Genomic DNA, 19,745 nt, shown 5'->3' with positions numbered 1-19,745 from the left:
AAAAACTTTAAGGAACAATTCATTTAACAATGTTTCTTAACTGTATCAAAAATATATCTATTTAAACCTGCCAATAATTTTTTCAATAATATTTTTTATTATAGAATATTTTTGATTCATACCATGTGAATTCTCACCTCCGTGGCATGTCACAAACTGTGTGTGACTGTTTATGTGCTTAATAACTTGTTTAATTAGAAGTATATACTTACTTATTTATTATTTCTTTCACAAGTGTCTCAAATACTAAGTGTTCACGATATTTAATTTTTTAATATTGTGTTTTAGTTTCACTTATTAAACAATTTTCAAAGGGGCAAAAAATGATAGTAAGAAGTTAAATTTTATTCGGGTCAGAATGTTATAAGATAATCACTATCAGCCCCTTTCTTATCTTTTATTAAATTTTTCATATTAGTTTTAGTATTTATATTCACAACAATTTCAGCCGAAGATCACTCTAACGAGGTCGGTTCAAAATATAACCAGAACAATCCAGATCACTATTTTGCAAGAATTGCAAACATTCAGCCAATAATTTCAAAAATGTTGAACGAATAGAGAAACAAAATGTTGTTGTGGTTGTTGTATAAATTAAATGCTTACATTCTGTAGTTTAAAAAGACTAACCCATCAATACACATCAAACTGGAAACAGCTTTTGTGAAGAGTGAAACACCTGTGGAATGCGATTCCTGCGGTGCCGCATACCGATGCTGAAAAGACACTTTTACAAAGATCGTCGATAGAAATTGTGACAATGACTTTAACATGGAGTCAATGAGAATTTCGCAAAACTCACACTAGATTAGGCAATAGGCACCTAACTTTTGGTACCAAATTTGGCGGCAACGAACAACAATTAATTAAATGTTCTTTGAATTGCAAGGATTTACAACTGCACTATAACTGCTAAGATTTATTACGTGAGAGAAATCTTCGTGTATCAGTCAACCATTTTTTTTTTACTACTCTGCTTTAGAACGTGGTTACTGCTAGAGCAGCCATTCGAGTTTGAGAAATTTTCAGGAAATTTACGAAAACCAGGATAAAATAACACTGACCCGCAAACTTTGGGTTCCCAACTTCTGATGATTGTCTCCAATAGTTTTTGTTAGCACTAATTCTGAAAATGACCTTGCTTTTCCCCATCACGACAGGATTTTTCAAAAAACACGAATTTCAAAACACATTTTTTTTTTTACAAAAAACGAAAAACTGCGACTTTGACTTTAAAATGTTTGTTCTCATACTTTCAGCTTTTCACTAAATGCAATGCATTAGCATTTCTAAACAGAAGAGTCAGAAACGGGACAGGATGATCTGCCACTTTCAACGAAAATTGCGACAAATTGAGCCTTAATTCCTCCTTGGTGGCATTTTAAATTAATTATCGAAAATCTGTATCATATCTATATTTTACTATTTTATCCACGAAATCAAGATTTAAGTGTTTTACCTAAAAATCATACATTTTTTTTTCGAAATAATCTTGGCAAATCGCCGCCACATACCAACTCCTAGGTACACCACTGCGCATACTTAGTAACTAACTAAGTGATACTGTTTTTAAAACTATAAGAGAGATAGTCAATCAATTTTGACTTATGATTGGTTGTTATTACGAGAAATCAATTTGCCTGAGTAAAACTTTCAAAAGTCAAACATTTTTTTAAAAACCTTTTTTAATCTAAATGCTATGTTCCTGCAAACACGACTTTGATAATTTTTTTCGGTATCTACAAAATAAAGTAGCATTCAAATTGACACCTACTAAAAGTAAGCGTGCAAAGCAGGTGAATTAAGTGAGGCGTGTCTACCAATGCTGCCTTGATCTCAAACTTAGATCTAGGTTTGCCAGCGGTGATTGAACTGGACGGCGGCGAGAGGAAGGTACAAGGAAGCACTTACACTCAAAATCATTAACAGCCTTGAAGAAAGCTGAAATTCTACTCTTGAGAGTTGCGAAATTTTAACAATGCACTTTCATTTTAACAACTTCTTGTTTCGGGGCAAGAAAGTCGGTTTATCCACGAAACATTAACAGTTGCTGTCAAATATGAGAACGCAGTAAAAGTGAAAACAAGGGTACATCACTGCAAATTGAAAGTTATTTTCGAGTTGAGTGAGACTCAAATTTAAATACTGCATTGTGGGACTCCCCTACACGTTGCTATTGCTCGCTCGGTATTTGGCGACTATTTGTCAACAGATTGCTGAAAAACTTTCAAAATTTGTCTCCAACCCGGATGTCAGCACATAAATGTCGCCGTGACCGGACAAACAGTTACACATAACCAGACGCGTTTTAACAGTTTTGATTTCAATAAATAACTTCCCGATACTAAAAATCCCTGAGGAATGAGACTAAGCAGAATAACTTCCAGTTTACTCCAGGCACAATTATAGGTATCTCGACAAACATAAGGACAGGTGAGCACAGCTTTGCCGGTTGTTAGCCAATAAAAGTTCCACCTCACAAATTTTAACTGCAGGAAAAACTAAGAAGACTTGACCCCCCCCCTTTTTTTTTGTAGAATAGTTAGAACAAAATAAAAAATAAACATACATAGTGTCTTATTTTACATATTATTGTGGTTGGTTACAAATAATAGCATAAGTCTAGGTAGAAATGTACAAACATATGTTGTTCCTCAAGCCTGCATATGGGTCACGTATCCCAAGATCTAGGGAGACTTGACCCAACACTTAGGGAGACATGAAAGCCTTCATGAATGTGAGAAGATTCAATTGATATTGAAATGAAACGCAGGTTTAATGGTGTTTTTTGTTTTAATAAGTGATACTTGAAGTGAATGTACAAAATGTTCACTACTTAGGTAAAGTGTTTTATATATATATACATATATATATATATATATATATATATATATATATATAGAAATTAATCTTAATCCACTTAAGCAGAAAAGCAGAAGTCGAATTCAAAGCTTCATCAGAGACCTCAACACTGTTTCAGTTATTTTATTAAGTAACAAATCATGGAGCTTAAAGATTACTAGTATTTTAGTTATTTGTCAAATAAAAACAAATTATTAGACCAAAATATTATATATTTTAGTCATTCATGGAGTAAAAAAAAATCAACCCTTCATCAGTCGTGCATAATATAGATGAACGCGTGAACAGCGTTCGCAGAAATTTTTTTTAACTACTAACGTTAATTTAAAAAAAGGGGGGGGGGATTAAAAAAAATCCACAGTTTATTACTGTTTTTTCCAAATGTTTTTTTGTCTGCCATTCTTGCTCTGACTTTTTTGTCAAAACAATTGTCAATATGTATTTATTTTTCAGAAACTCTTTATTTAAATAAATGAGTGATGTTTGTTGATTTGTTTACTAAATCAAATATCTTCATAAAATTTTCAAGTAAAAAGCAGGTAGCTCATGTTTTATCTTAGTTAACAGCTGGAAAGTATCTACATAAAGTTTTTCACTACAAAATGAAAATAAAAATAATGATCATGTGATTGATATTGGGCAAAAAATGATGTTTGAGGCAGTTTTCTTCAGTTGGTAAAAATGAGCATAAATTATATGTTATTACAAAAAAAAAAAAAAAAATCAAATGATTTTAAGGAACTTTTTTTTTTGTTTGTTTGTTTCTTCATATTTGAATATAAAACTTGATTCTTTTTTCAAGGGTGAATTAGGCAAAATAATTATTTGCAGAAAATTTTCCGGTTAGGATTTGTGTTCCCAGAAAGTTTTTCATTTTATCTAAGTCTGCCCTTCATATCCACAATATTAGAGTTATTGCTTATTTAAAATCAAATAGATTAAGCCTGAATCACAATATTTTAGCTATTTATAAACAAAAATTCATTGAAAAAACATCAAACTAAACAAAAACATCAAATTAATTTTGGGGTCAAGTCTCCCAAGTTAGCTAAGTCAAAGCTCCTTAGATAGGTTTCTTTTGTTTACCTTAAATTTTTGGCAACTTAGATTAAAGTTATATAAAACTACTGCATATCAATACTAGAAAAATGACTAAAACATGTATTTAAAATTCATTTCCCTCAAAACTGGAGGCTAAAATTTAACGAATTCCAAAATCTTCAAATTTTATTTGAAAGGCGCAGTATCATTTAACTCTGAATTTCTTTAAAAAAAAACTAATAATTCTGAAACGGCTTCGCCCTGCAAAATACTGTTATGTGATTGGTCAACCAATGATATGACAAAAATTTTCCCTAAATATCCTTTTCATGGGAAAAATCCCCATGGGTCACACCTACCTAGTTTCCCCTATAGAAAGAACAGTGTTTCTCAACTTCTTTTGACATGCGGATTCCGGACCGGTAAAAATTTCGAGGAACGGTGAAGTTTTTAGGGCTCGACCGATGGCATTTTTTGGCCGATGGACCGATGCCGATTGTTGGCCAATTGTTCAAAGACAGCCGATGGCCGATTGTTTTCCTCCAAATGGCCGATTGCCGATGGCCGATGCCGTCGGCCGATGGCAAAAAAAAAAAAAAAATCAAACAGAAATAAATGGATAAGATTATCAGGGATTTAAAGGATCGCTGATTCATTTCATTTTACTTTCTTTCTACGAACAAAAAAAAAAAAAAAAAAATCAGATTTCGACCTAAACTTCTATTTTACGATCACCCAGTTTAAAGTTCACAAGTTTTTCCGGCACATTTTTACATGCATATGTATTTAAGAACATATAGATATATCCATTTTGAACGCCTCCTCAGTTAATTATCGCGAATTCTCTTGTGATGTCTTCATGCGCGTAAACTTGCGTCACTCAAAAACGTTATGAAATAGTAAGTTGAAAACATATACGTACGTAGTATGATCTGAAAGTTCAGGACAAATTGTATACAACCTTACCCTGAATAGTTCACATTACCGAAGCACATCTATCTACAAAATAGTCACCTTGGACGACTATGCACTTCTGCCAACGTTCGTATAGCTTTTCGAATCACTCCTGGAAGACATTTTACGCAACCTCCTGTAAGGCCTCTTGCGCTGCTGCTTTTAACTTCATCGTGGGGAAGAAGGCGACTTTCATGTTGAGGATGCACGGTTCGATTGGTCAATACTCTGATATGACGAACAAATAACACAACGTTTCGTCCGACTTAGCTCCGTGTGACTTCTACCTGTTCCCAGCAAAAAAACATTTGCATGGACGCCGTTTTCTTCCGTCAGGAGAAGATAAAGCTACATCACAGAAGGTAGCGAAAAATGACTTCCAGGTGTGTTTCCAAAAGGTATATGAACACTGGACGAAGTACATAGTCCCTCAAGGTGATCTTTTGAAGTTAGATGTGCTTCGGTAATGTGAACTATTCTGGGTAAGGTTCTATACAGCTTGCCCCCGAACTTTTGGATCTACTACGTACAATATGTACTACATACTACGTACAATATGTATAGGGTGTAGTTATGCTTCTCCTTTTTTGACTGCTGTATGATGAAAAGCAAGAACAACAACGAAAAAAAAGAAAGAAAAAAAGGAAGAAAAACAAAAAGACTGTTTAATAACCAATTGATTTTTTTTTCTTTTTTCTTTTTTTTTTTAATTGAACATATAACTAAGATTTCAGAAATATTGTAATAATGTATGGATTTAGGTACACTAAAAATAGTTAAAAAACATTAAATTATGTTGTTTAATCATTCAAAAAAAAAAAAGAATAAAACTATGAAACCGTCAACAAATTACGCAATTAAAGTGAAAAGATTGCTCGTAGACATTTTTTAGTCATCAAATTAACCAAAAAAGGTAACAGGTAAATTACAATATTAAATCATAATAGGAATATTTTTGTACCTATTTAAAATTTATGAAAAGAAAAGTTTGCATTTTTCATAAAAGCTATAACAGTGACATACATTTTGCTGAAAAAAGAAATAGTCATAAAAAGAGCGAGGTTCTTAAAACGCAGCTATAATAAACAAACTCAATATTTACACCAAGTTAATAACTGAATAAATATACTGCTTGATCTGATGTTTGCACACATAATATTGAACAATTTGATTGTTTAATCTTCTATGAAGCATTACAAACAAGTTCAAATTAAATTTTTAAATTTAAGAATAATTTTCTGAAATTTAAAAATTGCATTATAGAAAATCCTTGAAACGTTTCTATAAAAACGAAAGTAACTTATTCATTGATTATATAAATACAAAAAAAATATTTATTTACAACAGAAAAAATAATCGATCACTATTAATGATGCAAAAAAGATGGCGCATTACGAAATATAGGTGAAACAAGTATGACAAATACGCAAAATGACATTTCTTGACCAAAACAAATAATCGCTATAAATATTTAAGAAATGCTCAAAACGACGAGAGAGGATTAAGGGGGGAGGGGTCACCCTCTGATTTTGGAGTAACTCACACTTCGGCCCCAACTTCGGCCGCATTTTTTTAGTACAGAACCGCTACCACCAACGCCTCGGAAGAGTTTCTGAATCTACTTCAGCACTTCTGAAGAAAAAATTCAAAAGTCCCTTTGATTTTCGAATTATGTCACCATTCAAAACGTCTTTAATCAATTTCTTACATTAATGTCCCAAATTCATCCTAAACTATAGATAAAGTTTGAAAAAAAAAATCTAATTTAATGAATGGTGTTAGTTTTAAACGACTCGGAAGTACAAATAGAAATTAATTTCATAAATAGAGGGAGAAGGAAGAGGGCATGCAAGTGTTCTCGGAAATACAAAAAATAATCGTAAAAAATTGAGTTCAAAATAATCATAAACATGGAGCAGAAAAAAACTTTTAAAACTTGCACCCGATTTTGTTTTGACGTGCAGTGGCAGATTTAAACTGTAGCAAATGTTGCAATTGCACGAGAGGTCCCATAATTATAGGGGCACCATAGGAGTTACAAAAATGCTTATGATAAATGTTTTACAACTTCCGTGATAGAGAAATAGGGCCCCAAAACGTATTTCGACGGGCCCCAAACTTGTAACTTTGCTGAAGCGATACAGAAAAGACTGCATTACTATGATTTATATTACAAGTATTGAAAAATTAAAAATTTACCGTCGGTTCAACACAGGGTTGGCAAAAACCCGGGTTTTTTTAAAAAAGCCCATGGACCCAGGGTTTTTTGGGTTTTTTTAAATAAAACCCAAAAAAAACCCAACTAAAGTTGGGTTTTTTAAAAGAAATGTGGGTTTTTTTGTCTTTTTTTAGGGAAAATGTGGGGGTACTTGTAGCATATTGTAGCGTAAGTGTATAGACAAAGTGCAAAAATTGTCTTCGGGTAAAAAAAGCTGGAAAACTAGTTAAAGTTCAGCATATTCTGAAGAAAAGTATAAAAGACTACAAAACCCAAGAATGGTGAAGTTTCAGATTTTTTTTAGTTTTCATTATTACCAACAGTTAAGGCTAAGTTACTTCTCGAGTGATAAAATCTATCGTTCGTTTTTAATTACTACATTTTTTTTGGAATTTTACTTTATTGTATATCATTTTGTTATGCAAAACTACTGTAGAACCTCAAGTAGTTTAAATCAGTTTTTACTGAATTCCAGCTTAATCAACACATTTCTTTGAATTGAATGTTGCCTGTTTTTCTACTTCTGTGTACAGAGTAAGAAATATTAAACTTTTTCTAAGATAATGAAAATACTGTCCATCCTGTTCTGTTTTCTGTTGACCGTTTGAAAAACCTGTTAATTTCTAAAAATATACCTTGTGTTTATTCAAGATTTGTGACGTGTTGGTTTGCAGAAAATAATTCACCTGAAAGCCTTTTAACTAGAGTAGTTTCCTCTGTACAATCTACAAATATTGAGAAAATCAGACGAGACAGGACTCAGTCAAGATAATTTGAGTTATTTATTGACCAGTTAAAGAAAAAAGTTAAATATATTTATTTAAAATCTTTGAAGTATTTTTTAAATGCTGTTAAGTGTTAAGAAATACTATTAAAGTTCAAAATTCATTTTTTGTGTTCATTGTCTGTGATGAAGAAAAAATAAAAAAGAAAGTTAAATTATGAAAGTATTTAAATTAATTTTTTTTAACTTCTCAGAAAATTTAAAAAACCCAAAAGTGGGCTAAATAATGGGTTTTTTTAAATGGGTTTTTTCAAAAAAACCCATTGGGTCCAACCCAATTGGGTCCAATTCGGCCAACCCTGGTTCAACAGGAATCTACCAAAATGACACAAAAACCGGTTTCACCATCTCATATTTGTTTCCATAATCTCCAATTCGGCAATATATCACCAAATGATTGTCAGTCTGAGACGCTAGATTAGTTTTTCATTGAAATAAGTAATTAATAGCTATAAAAAGTAAGTAAACCGGCTTTTCAGAACACCCGATCGAAAACAAAAAAGGAAGTGCACAACTGGAACGTACGCACACCCCACATGCGAAAACTTTACTTTCTACAGCTTACCATCTTAGAGTTATGACTTATGAGAGATATATACGTACATCCAGCTGCAAGAAACAACGCAATAATTAACTTGTTTGGTAATCTGAATGCAGTATTAAACTCTTTCAGGGGTGACTAAAATAGAAATTCATACTGAAATTGAAGTAAACTATTTTATATGAAAACAATAACTCTCTTTACTTTGTATTAAAAAGTAAAACAGCAAAGGTCCTTTTTTTTTTTCCAAAAACATCGGCCAATTCCATCGGCTTTTCGATGTATTTTAAGGCCGATGGGCCGATGTTTCCTGCAAGTTAGCATCGGCCGCCGATGCCGATGGCTAAATTGTTGAACCATCGGCGCCGATGCATCGGCAAGGCCGATGCATCGGTCGAGTCCTAGAAGTTTTCTTCCTTCTTTTTTTTTTCTTTGACAAAAACCTAAGTAACTAACAAACAGTTGATAAACAAATTGCAAGATGTTTATAATCATTTACTTACATGATATTTAAATGTGGAGATAAGTGATAATTATACAGAAGAAAGAGCATTTGAGTTAAATCATATTTTTTTTAATCCCAAATTTTACGTAAAAATATCCTATAATTTTTTATTCATTTGATTAATTAATTAACTAATTTATTTTATTTATTTATTTTTGAATGAGGAAAATGTTTTAAAGCGAACAGGTGAAAATCCAGTGAAATCTTTCCGCGGACCTGTGCCGGTTCACCGACCTAGTGATTGAGAATCCCTTGCATAGATAATAGTCTATCACACACTTGTCTAGGATAAAATCTCCTAACCGACCACATTGCATCTTTAATTACTTTAATTATATTAGCATTTTCTTTGCCACCTGAGCAATAACCATTGCAAACTTCGCTACGGTTTATAAATTTTAGCCCTTTTAATCAAATGCAGACCAAATTGAAAAAAAAAAGCGCATCCACGTGTTACGGTTGCCTTAATCTTAGGTTTCAGTGCTCAAGAAAAACAACTAGAGGTAATCAATATGGAAAAGTCTGCGAATATCATGCCTCCGTGATTTCCCTTTTCACCGTTTAATTAACGGATTTCGCTGTATTTTCCATCCACGATACCGATAGAAAAAAGCTTTCTGAAAGCTATGTCGTTCAACTTTTCAGTATATTGTCTAGCTTGCTTGCCTGAATGCACAAGTGGATCTAAGAACGCAATTATCCGCAAACGAGATCCGTTATTCAAGGAAGAATAACGGTTTTGAAATTGCAAACATTGGATTCGAAGTTGAGTTGCAGAAACGAACAAGAAAAGTTTTTTTAGCTTTCATTTTTGCTAAGTACACAACACAAGCTTTTATTTGTGAACAGAGCTTTTGGAAAATAATAGAAGGATAGGCTTCTGACATCTGTTGAAAAAGCAAATCATTTTGTAATCAAGCTCAAGCGCTGGAATAACAAGAACTTTAAAAAATGATGATAAAATAGAAGACCTCCAATCAGAAGATTAATAAGATTAGAGAGCATTACTCCATTTATGAAGAATCACTTATGCTGATTGCAGTGTCATCTGCCTTCAAGAATTCCTTTCAAACTGTCTCACAAATCATTATTCATTCTGAAGGAAATTGAAACGATACATGACCAGGGCCAGATTAAGGCATGTGCAAATGGGGCACGGTCCCAGGGCATCATCATTTGGGGCACCAAGTCTGTAGGTAAAGTTTTAGTTACAGTAATTTCATATCACAATATAGCAAGATGTAAATAACAAAACGAGGGGGAAAAAAATTCCCCCTAAAAATTTAATCTCTTTCGCAAATCCCAAATCCACCCAAAGTTTAGTCTATATTTACACTATTAAAAGTACTGGGGACTGGCTGGCGAAAAATGACGCAATAATAATTTTAGTAGCTACTATTTATTATTTCGTCCCCTCGTATAACGAATAGCGACCACAGTTAATCTTCATATTTATACCGAACCACTATTTATCAAGTCTCGGACAAAATGAAGTACCAGTTTAGGACAAGACATGTCCTTAAACTATAAGCGGATTAAAAAACACAAATCGCACTTGACCTACAAAGTGACACTCGACAAACATGAATTTTCCGTAATAGAAATGAAAACCACAAGGAAAATATACAAATTCCCCGAACTGCTTTCCCATTTTTGACGTCGGTAGGAATCCTGATTTAGGTATTATCTTCATCCACTAAGATCGCATTGATAACAAGGGAAGAAGAACTGATCTCAGTGCGATTCTTATAAATAGAAGCTTCGATAACAAGTTTTTATTATTAGACGGTCACCCCTACAAGGTTAAGGACGACGACAAAAACGACATGTTAGGGCATTATATAGGCCACTCTGCAAATATACGCCTTTTCTCACATTATGATGAACAAAAAATTCACTAACTGAAAACGTTAAGCATTTAAATAATTTCATATTTTCGACAATCTCAGGGACCACCTAACTTAATATTTTGTAAGGGCGGAAATTCTCAATTTTGCCGAATGCTATAATTTTGTTCAATGATGATAACTTTGCCGAATAGAACTCCAAATTTCCCGAATGATGATAATCTTGCTGAATCGTGAGACAAAATATGCCGATAAGGAAACTTTTGAAAGGTCGCAGTGACCTCCCGTGATGTGCCATTGGTGCGCCCCTGGGTACACTATGTTATTAAAAATAGTTTCCATAATATATTATGTGCATTTTACATATCTTCTTAGAATATATTATGCACAGAAAATTCGATAATGGAATATTGACTGGAGCGAGAAATTCACTTGTCACATCAGTCAAATTAAAGCTTTTTTTGATCCTTTATTTTTCCGAAGTTTTATCTCTTTTGGCTTGATGAGAATGAAATTTCAACACGCAACGGAAGTGTCAACTCGGTGAATTGTAAATAGGAGTCGTCGGAATAGCTTTTAATTCAAATTACTTTTCAATTTTTTTGCTATCATACGTTCAAAATAGTTATCTCTCTTCATAAAGAATTTTTTCCAGCAAATTCGCACCGGTGCACAGAAACTCTTCGCCGGGAATCGAGCGAGGCTTGTTTGCGCAGCGTGCACTATAAAAATTAACAGCAATGAACAATTGCACTAAAACACTTTTCTTCACTGTTTAAATTCTGGTTTAAAATAAGCTCAGTGATTTCTACATCACGTGCACAACCCCATCCGTTGGGGTTGTGCATCCGTTGGTTGAAATTACTCTCCATTTAACTAAAAATTGATACGAAAATTTGATAAGTGCAAATTCTCCCTCGCGTACTCATATCAACCCACTCAAATTCGTATTCTCATCGAACTGCAGTTGCAGAACTGCAGTTTATTGCTCTACAGACTGTTACTTACTGTTTTATGTAAATAGGAAATTCATACAATATTCAGAAACAATTGCATGCTTTTAGTACGAAATTTTAAGTTAATTGAAGCACAAAAGACAAAAAAAGGGGAAAAATATGAAAACTTTTCTTATAACTTGCTTGCTTTAGACGCTTATGCGCAGGGCCGCCGCTAGGTCAAAAAAGTAAAGGAGTGTAAGAAATTAATTGCTCTTCAATTACACAGGGGAACAGTGATTTTGGTGCTGGAGTTTTTGGAAGTGATTTCGTATGAACGTGGTACCCTGAGTTCAAATATGACATCAGTTTTTGCCCAGAAGCTCAAATTTTAGTTGAATGTGCAGAGGAATTAGTGGATGTTATTTTAAATATTTTCAATGCTTCTTATAACTCAGGGACAGTGCCAGAGGACTGGAAACCGGCTAACATTAACGCCGCTCTTCAAGAAAGGGTCTAAAGGTAATGCTGGGAATTTTTGACCTGTAAGCCTGACGTCAGTGGTTTGTAAGAATTTCGAAACTTAGATCAAAATTAATATTATGAATTTCTTAGAGACTAATAGTCTGTTGACTAGTTTGCAGTATGGGTTCAGGAAAGGTAAATCGTGTGCTACTAATTTATTGCATTTCTACGACAAGGCTACCTTGGCTTTAGATAACAAAAAGTGTGTGAATGTTGTTTATATGGAAAACCTACCGTTTTACTGATAAAAATGCTTTTAAAAATGTTCAAAACCTTCTCAATTTTATTCAGGGCCGTCGACAGGATTTATGGGCCCCTATGCAACTTTCTTCAGGGCCCCTAACTTTTTACTTAATCTTTAACCTCCTCTTTCTACGCGCCGTTTTCACATAAATATTTAAAATTGATTTGCGATTTCAGGTATGGGGGACCCTTTTTGTAGCTCGGACAACTTTATGTCGACAGCAAAACAGGCCATTTTATATTTTTTTCCTCACGATGTGTCTTTTTCTACGCGACCGTGTGTTTGTGTGTGTACTTAATAGAAATGAATAAATAAATAAATAAAAAAACCTTTCTGCTGTCTGCCTTTTTTTACCTCCTTGGAGGAGGCGGGATACCAGGAGAGTGATGCAGGTATCCCCGTTGGGTTGAGGGTAGAATATCTCCAACTTTAGGGGGTCCGGGGGTTTTTCCCCCGGGAAGATTTTTGAAAAATACACTAAAAAATTCTGCATTTTGAGGCTTTATACGGCATAATAGTTCACTAAAATTCTGTTTAGCTTTCTAAAGGAAGCAATTTTTTTTAGCCTTGGAATTCACGCAAAAAAAAAATCACATTTATTTTTGGTTCAAGGCGTTGATAGTGGGCTATGAAGATAGGGACAAGTAGAGTTTCTCACTTCGAGCCTGATCACTTTCACTGAATTCACTTCGATTGAAAACTAATAATCTTAACTCTAAGAGAAAGACTTCCATCAAACTAAAAAGTTTTTTTTAGGGGGTGGGATTTATCTTTATCTTAGGCCCGCTTCGCGGGCCCCTCAATCTCTCACGGGCCCCTGTGCAATGCATAGGCTTGCCCCCCTCTCTCGATGGCCCTGATTTTATTTACAAGCACAAATCCTTACTTTACTTCTTACTGAAATAAAGTAAAATAAATATTTAGGGTCTGAGAATTTAAAATTTTTTGTGAACAGGTATTGTTATTTTTTTTTCCCTATTAAATTCTTACTTTAATGAAATTCAAAAAAAAAAAAAAAAAGAGTTATGTTTTCCAACAATTATTAAAGCCAACAATTTGCTGATTATGACCATATTACCAACTGTGACATTCTACAGATCATGACTTTGTTACTGCATTTTCTCTTCAAAATAGTACTCAAAAAAAAATCATTTATGTGTTTTTCTTCAAATGCAATCAACCTTAATTATGTACACAATCAAAATGTTGCTTTTGATGTTGTTACTATATTTTGTCAAAATTTCGATCAAGCCAGCTGTAGTTCCGAGTTTCTTAGTAGTTGGATGGCGTTGGAAAGTCACTCTACATCTCCCACCAAAACCGAGAAGGTCTTGTTACCATTCGGGGGAGAAGTGGAGGAGTTGTCTTCAGTTGTCTTAACTTGTTGAATCGTTATTACTAAACTTGTCAAACTTTTACTGCATCTGGTGAATTTTCCTTTAAGTTACTAGATTGCAGGCAGACAATAGGGTAAATATGCCAGAAGCATTTAAGAAGCCTACACTTGCTTTAGATGTGCGCAAAATGGAGTTAAAACTGCACGTTTTGGGTAAAACAGCAGCACTTGCTAAAAAAAATAGAGCTGCTACAGAAAAACTAATTTCATATTTCGATTCAGAGCCCCAAACATATCTAAAATCAGGTCTCAAACTCTGGGCACCGAAAAAAAAAACATTTTTTTGTTCCCTTGCGTTATTTTAAACACAGGGAAAGATAATAGGTTTCAGTGAGTTTTTTTTTTTTTGGTTTAAGAGGAAGTTACTACTAGATCTAAGTACTGACAATAGGATTCTAGTGCCGAATTTAATAATCACTCGAAAATAGCGGGCAAAGGGAGGGGAAGAGGATAAATTTTCAAATGTATAGTCTTAAAAATGCATTTCAGGTGAGCTATGTCAATGTTTGATGTAATGGGAGAGAAGAAGTTCGTCGTGGTGATGGAACAGCGTTTGATACAATAAATATAATTTTAAATATTGGTGGAAAATTTCTGATTTTTTTGAGCAATCACGATTGCTTATTGCTTTTATTTGACGTCTTTTGATTTTTCCCACCGCCACCCTCCGCACCATCACCGTCGACCGGCTCCTCACGATGCTGCTCCTCTAGCGAAAGCCGTCTCCAGGTTGCATCCATGTCCTACACACATGCGCATACATACACAACTACACACACGCACGCACACACAAACACACACCTACACAAACACATACAGACATATACCTACACACACATACACACATGCATACATACAGCCACCTACACATACACACAACTACCCACACATTCATGCCTGCACACAGACACAAACACATATGCCTACACACACATATCCCCCCCCCCTCCACACTTATGCCAGCACACAGATGCAAACACATATGCCTACACACACATACACATACCCCTACACACAAACACACATACCCCACACACAAACACACGCCTACATACACACACTCGTGATTGCGAAAAACATAATTTGAATTCAAGATGTCAAAATTCAAATTAATTTTTTTTATAAATATTTTTCCAAAACTTGCAATTACACTGTGGGTGTCACACCCCAGACGGTTGACACTCGGGGCAGACCACCCCCTTCGCCCCCCCCCCCCCTCCCGTAGTGATAACACTGCAAAGAGTATTAAAAATTGTTCTGATATGTTCCTTTTACAACTCAAAGTGTTCCTTTACAACATACCATGTGTAACAGGTTTATATTCTGAAATATTTATTTGTAAAATACGCAAGGAGTTTATTATAAATGCTAATTATATTACCAAACAGAATTACTAAACATCTTCAGAGCAGCAAACATTCTCCATATCAGAAGCGATATTGATTGTATTGAAGGACCAAAACATCGATTCTTCCACCAGTTTTTCCTGTTAAAATCCTGGATTTCAATACCAGCCAGCCGAAGAACCTCTGTGTTCTTTAATGGTGACTGGGGGACGTTGAATATGTTGTGATCACAAAGTCCTCAGACTGAATCAATACCTCTGGGGGTGCTGAACCAGAATTGCTCGGCTACCAGTATCTATCAAAATTCAGAGCTGTTTCAGGGATCCATCGAACTGGTTAAACCACAAATAGTGGTAGGTACAAGGGAGCCTGAAGTGCGAAGTGTGTAATTTCGTTGGTACGAGTGAGTCGGGAGGAATGGGACGACACTGCACTTATGCAAAAAAAAAACACGAAAAATTACTCGTAGCTTGTCCAGTAGGTATATGTAATAGCTTTATCTGTGTGGTGATCGGAACAGAACAGTCCCAACATAGACTACGCATGCCGTAAGAGGCAACTAAACTGGACACCTAATCTAAGGTGTGAGGCACTGTGCTGATGGATAGATGGCATATGGGTGGTATGATGTCTTAAACGGTCCCCTCGAGGAACCATGCGAAACCTCATTGTATTTAGCCTTACACTCATACAGGGTGGTTGTGCGGCTGTTGACCTTTTACCACCTCACAGTTCTCGGCTCCCGTGGACTTGGAGGCTGGCTTGAAGGAGAAAACCAGCAACCTTGCTGCTGGAGGATATGGGTCTGCAACCCACCGAACGAGACGGGCGAGGGTGCAGGTCTGCAATTAACCGATTCTGCAGTAAGGACAGTAGCGTAACTATGGGGTCTAGCGCCACTGGCGAACTAAAGAAATTGCGCCTCCTCCCCCCAGGGTCACCCACATGAAAAGTCACCAGAGGTCATTGTGACCTCAAAAAAAAACCTTTTATTTAAAAACATTTTGATTAATTGATTTGACAAATAGAAGGCAGCATTGCAATTTTTTTTCTTATTTTCTTTTTTAGAATTGTTTTCAATGATGCCCAATGTTCCCTCTCAGTAGATTTTATGTTTGTATTTATATATATACCCCCTCTAGCTCTTTTTCTTGAGAGTTTTATTGAATTTTTTTCATTATTTTTCAAATTCTATAATCAAAAAAAAAACTCTTTTTCTTTTCTCTTCAGACGAAATGCCTCCCCCCCCTAGCTGTTGCGCCACTGGGGAGAGCCACTCCTGCCAACAGCTAGTTACACTACTGAGTAAAGGGGCAGGGAGTACTCAATTTTGCACAAAATTGCAACAGGAGCGTGTGGGAGAATGGGAGGCTGGTACAGGAGTTGAAAGCCACTAAGCCGGCCTTTCCCAAGAAGGTAGGAGAAACCAAACTTCTTCGGTTGGAGGTTTCAACTCCTTCCCCCTGCACAAACTGCTGTATCTTATCGAGTATGGAGAAGTCAGCAACAGTACTATCTATGTTCAAGCAGTGAGTATGTTTAAGATGGCTGTTGTGAGAGAAACCATGTCGTTGGAGAGGTTATCTCGCGATGACATTGAACATACTCAGCTTGTCATCCTAAGAAGGAAAGACCTGATTCTCTCTGAGGATCATATGCCAAAAATGCTGGCTTCTTAACAAAAATAGTATTGGGAAGGCTTTTGGTCTTCTTAATGATATTTACACCTTAAAGCAGCACCGTGCTATAATGGGTATCAGTAATGATCCAATTTGCGGAGGTTACCTCTTTAATGTGGAAACTATTACTCACACCTTGTGTGATTGTAAAATGCTTTCTGCCTATAGGTTTGAACACCTCGGTCATCGTTTGCTTGAACCGTGGGAGATTCATGATATTCCTATTGGGTGTTTGCTGAATTTTACTTCAGTTGCTGATCTGTTTTAAAACTTCTATTTGGGGACTAGTACAATAGACCTCTGGTCTCAGTGCTTGGTTCAATTGAACCCCTGTCTTTCATTTCATTCATTCATATGTAGTAGCTGTAGTCCTTTGCTGCTACATCTACTGAACTAGTTACAAGTACTTTTTCACTTTTATTTTGGCCTAAATTCAGTGCCTCCTTTACTCTCCTTAGAACTTCTTTAATGAATAAATTCTATTCTTAATGATGTTTTCAGGAAGTATTCAGAGGCCGTGGTGGCCTGATGGTTAAGGCATTGGACTTGTGAATGGAGGGTGTCGGGTTCAATATTAGCCTGTGGAGGATCCATTGCTTTCATGGGGCTAGGGGAATTTAATATGGACGTGGTCACAAAGTCCTTCAAGTGAAATTATACCTCTGGGGTGCTGGACCAGTGATTGCTTGGACTAAAAAACTGACTAGGACCAGCCTAGCTGCATCCAAAGACTGTTGCTGGTCCCTACGTTTATAATTGTATTACTCGTAAATAAATTTCTCCCTGCATTTTACATTCAGTATGCATAAATCAAATGACAGCATACAGCATGAAATTCACAAGATTCTGTTGCTCGAGGTATGTGTACGTGCTTACTGACAACTGTGACCTGGAATGATATGCATGTAAAATAGTAAGTAACACATGTGCCTGCAGCGCTATCAGATGTTATGGCAGGTTTTATGTTGTAATTGTTTCTTACCTTGAAAAAAAAAAAGAAAAAGAACTTGTAAGTAAAGCTGAAATTAGTAATAAAAATGAAATTTCAGGTTGGCCTTTACTTTGGTTTTATTCCAAGTCAGGTGTACCCCAAAATTACATTTTCGGGAGCAGAAAGTAACAATTTGCCAAATATAACTCCAAATTTTACTGAATGATAAAATATGTCTATGCATACATAAGTACATCTAATTAAAGGGAAATTTGGGAATTTAAAAATTGCAATTATGTCTCCAAATTCACAAATATGGGATTTTTTTTTTGCAGGGGACACTTCAAATCAGGGTGCCCCTGTGCCAAGTATTTCAGCTCGCACTCTTGTGCAAATGTTGGATTTGTATCACATTTAATTTTACAACAACTACTTTTCTCATGCATTTGCGCTTGATTCTAACCTTGAACCTTGGACTAAAAAATTAAATTTTCATTTTCTACTACTCTCTATAAAGATACCTTTGAACTGGTTTCTCCTGGTACAACCTTGATTGATTGAAAGAAAAATCATCATGAAATTTTTTTCAAAAAGAATTAAACTTGTACATTCCACATTCGTCAACCTTTTCCTTTCATGCCTTGTTTCAGATACCGGTTTGATTGCATTAAAAAACTGCAATTATTATAAAGGAACAGGGTCATTTCCCAGTATTTTGGACAAATGTAGAGTCTGTTTAACTTGACACTTTCTTTGTCATAACTATTTTATTAGCACATTATCTTATTTTGAGTTTGTCCTCTCAACACACAAACTCAAATTAAAATAATGCGCTAATCAAACAGTAAATTAAATAGTTATGGCAAAAAAGTGTCAAGTTACAGACTCTACATTTGTCCAAAATACTGGGAAATGGCCCATCACAAAGGGAAAGATAACTGACAAACAGAAACAATTGGGAATTACTTGGCATTAAAATGAGGCAAAATAATGAAGCAGCTAGAAATATTATTTTGGAGCAATTAAGAGTAAAAATGCTGATATACTATGCTTATGATTTACTGATATACAACTGTAACTGGTGCCAGATTTGATAAACCACTTACTGGTGCACTTTAAAAGTTTCATTTTCATAAGCATTTCACAAAGTAAACAATTTCAACGAATGTAGTTAAAATCATATAATTCATTGCTTGCATAAATTACTACGATTTTTTAAACAAGCAACTCATTTTAACGATTAGCGATGCATCACATGCAAAAAGAAATAAGCATATGCCCGATTACGTAAGACTGATATACAGCTTCGTCACCTTCAACAAGAGCTGAACTTCATATAGAAATATTGATTAATTAATTTTTCAAGACAATTTAGACGACTACTACAAAACATGAGGCTGTATTGTTAAAAACATAACAACATACACATGAAAACTGAAATAGTATTACATTTAAATGGACAAAATGCCCCAAAAGTAAAATACAGTCAAGAACATAAACTTACCTAAATAGGGGAAAATACTACTTTCCAAGATATATCCTTTAAATTAACCCGCTAAACATGTGAGTGAAAGATAACTACGGAGCAAAGCCAAATCACAACCAACCACAAGAATGTTTACCATGTCATCTGAGAAACAGAAACATTGGCTGATGCTGATGTATTTTTAGAACCGTTGCCATTCACAAATGTAAATTTTGTTGAAAAAAGAATAATGAATTTGAGGAGGGCAGTAGCAGACGACGTCATCCTGGTGGACAAACAAACTCCAAGTGCTGCTGACAACTAAACGTGCTGTTCGCTCGGCTGTCAAAGCATCTCTTTCGCTTCCATGTTTTTACATCGTAATGCTGCGTGTGATCTAATTTTTGTTGAATTAGGCACTGTTCAACTAATTTCTTGGCATTGATGAGCATTTATTTTAATACTAGATAAG

At 35.0% G+C, this 19,745-nt stretch overlaps 1 protein-coding gene across 1 annotated transcript in view; it reads right to left on the bottom strand.

Moving 5' to 3' along the window:
* The window catches only part of LOC129229462 (high affinity copper uptake protein 1-like), a 55,814-nt gene extending 36,365 nt beyond the window's left edge, over positions 1-19,449 (bottom strand). The window contains exon 1 of the mRNA XM_054863776.1: positions 19,313-19,449. The gene's annotated coding sequence lies outside the window, so the exon portion shown is untranslated. The remainder of the gene's footprint in view (positions 1-19,312) is intronic.
* Between the last annotated feature and the right edge of the window lie 296 nt (positions 19,450-19,745).

This window comes from Uloborus diversus, chromosome 9 (assembly GCF_026930045.1).
Source record: "Uloborus diversus isolate 005 chromosome 9, Udiv.v.3.1, whole genome shotgun sequence".
NCBI classification, from domain to species: Eukaryota; Metazoa; Arthropoda; class Arachnida; order Araneae; family Uloboridae; genus Uloborus; species Uloborus diversus.
This window is presented reverse-complemented; position numbering and strand designations above follow the sequence as displayed.